The following is a 2,354-nucleotide window of genomic DNA, read 5'->3' on the forward strand; positions in this document are numbered from 1 at the left end:
GCAGTGGGTGAGGGGCGGGGCGGGCGAAGACCCCGCTGCGTCGGGTGAGCGGCCCGGCTTCCTCACTGGATGACCGAGTGTAGGAAGTGCGAGCCGAGGCGGACACGCATGCGCAGGGAATTACCAGCACTTCCGGTTTTCCGGGCAGCCAGTCTTTCCTAAGTCTGGCTGCTGGGTGGGCGGGGCGTAGTCTGCAGGGCTGGGTTTGCTACGAGAGCCTGGGGGAAGTGGGGCATCTGTCCAGAAAGGTTTGGGTCTTGTTGCTTTGTGGCTGTCGTGACTACGCGCTAGTCTGTCACATCTCGGAAAAAACGAACCCCTTTTCCGCCTTCTTTCTACACGTTCATTCATTCATTCATTCAGGATTGAGTGCCTACGCTTTGCCGAAAGAGTGCTAGGATGAGTCAGTTCCCCAGCTAAGCTCTACCCAAACATTTAGGAAGATCCGAGTTTAGAGGGCACACCCACCGGTGCAAAAGACAAACTTGGATAGTAAAAACCGAGGCTTCAAGAAGGCTTTTATAGGATAGAGATTTGACCATACCCTACACTCGCCTAAATTCAGTTTTCTTTTTGCTTTGGATGTGTTTAAATGGATGGAACTTGAGAATTATCATCCTGAGTGAGGTGACTCAGTCACAAAGGAGCAAACACGGCTTGGACTCACCCTTGAAAAGACTGCTTACACATTGGTCCCTGACTAGTGTCTGAGCAACTAGAATTCAACAATGCTTCCACTGTTCTTTATTAAGAGCCATCCCTTGTGTCTAAAGTGTTTGAATAAATGTATTTTACGCTGAACACATTTCAATCTGCTTGCAATCTGGGTGCCAGGAATCTTAGTACACAGCAACCAGTGGGTCCCGTAATCTCCTTTAACAAGAAGAAGAAGAAAAATAAATAAATAAAGCAAAGTGGAGTGGTATAATCTAACACTACAATCTAAGTCTTACAAGTAACTTCTGGCAGACTATTCACATGGTTTAGGGACTTGTTGCTGGAAGAAATTAAGTGTGTCCAGGAAGAAAGCTTAGATGTGTGCTCTGGTCTCATACAGACTTCTTTCTTTATAATTTGTTCTTTTGCTATGTTCCTTTATGTTCTTTTCTATAATACCGTATGTCCTAGACATGGATACAGTTCCCTATAGTATCTGTGCAAAAACCATACAATGCCTATAGATGTAATTTGAGCATACTTTTTATTAAAAAAATCTACATCTAGAAACACAGAGATCTCATTACCAGAATAATCTGGAAAGAAGAGGTTGTAGATTTTGTAGCAGTGCTCAGAAAGGACTTTAGTACTGTTGCTTGTCTGCTTTCAGGACAATATATTCATTCACTACTTAACTGGGGTACTATTTTGTTAATAATTTCAGCTTACCTTCATAGTCACAAATTTTAGTGGTGGCCTGAAATTCAGAGTTTTCCTTGTCTTGCTTATTCCTTTATAATGTCTTGTGATCTTATCTCAAATCACATGACTTGTAACTGTCATCTAAACTCCCAGTCTAGAACACATCCCTTCTCTATTGCTGTCTAGTGAGTACCGGGTGGTTGGGGGTAGGGGGTTTCATCTTCATTTATTATCACCAAGGTCCAGAAAGTCTCAGTTATAATATTATGGTTTCATGGCAAACAAAGTCCAAAGTCCAACAAATTGTAAGATCATACCTCTGCATGTAGCAAAGTTCCACTGGGGAAACTATACAGATAGATAGGAACTGTACCAAACTATACAGATAGGAACTGTACCAGAGGCCCCTGGGAACAGCTTGTAAGAGATAAGCATTGGATCATGTCACTCTGCCCTACTTGCCTCTACTGCACACACACACACACACACACACACACACACACACACACACACAAACACTCCACATCTTCAGTTAAGAGCTGGTACTCAGAAACATGACCAATGGGCCAAAACTGAATTATAACTATTTACACCCTTTGGAATAATCAGAACCTTAAAAGTTAGCACTAAACTGCTAAGTATTGCTGTTGCCACTGTAAAATGACTCAGCCTCCTTAGAAAACAGCTCAGCTCTTACTGATTTTTTATTAGGTATTTTCTTCATTTACATTTCCAATGCTATCCCAAAAGTCCCCCATACCCCCGCCCAACTCCCCTACCCACCCACTCCCACTTCTTGCCCCTGGCGTTCCCCTGTACTGGGGCATATAAAGTTTGCAAGACCAATGGGCCTCTCTTTCCAATGGTGGCTAACTTGGCCATCTTCTGATACATATGCAGCTAGCTATTATTGATTTAATAAAGTGTTTAAAAATACAGGTTTAAAATAAATTACAATTACTCTGTGACCCAGTGACTCTAAGCAGTATTTTAAG

This window comes from Mus musculus, chromosome 16 (genome assembly GCF_000001635.26).
Source record: "Mus musculus strain C57BL/6J chromosome 16, GRCm38.p6 C57BL/6J".
NCBI lineage: Eukaryota > Metazoa > Chordata > Mammalia > Rodentia > Muridae > Mus > Mus musculus.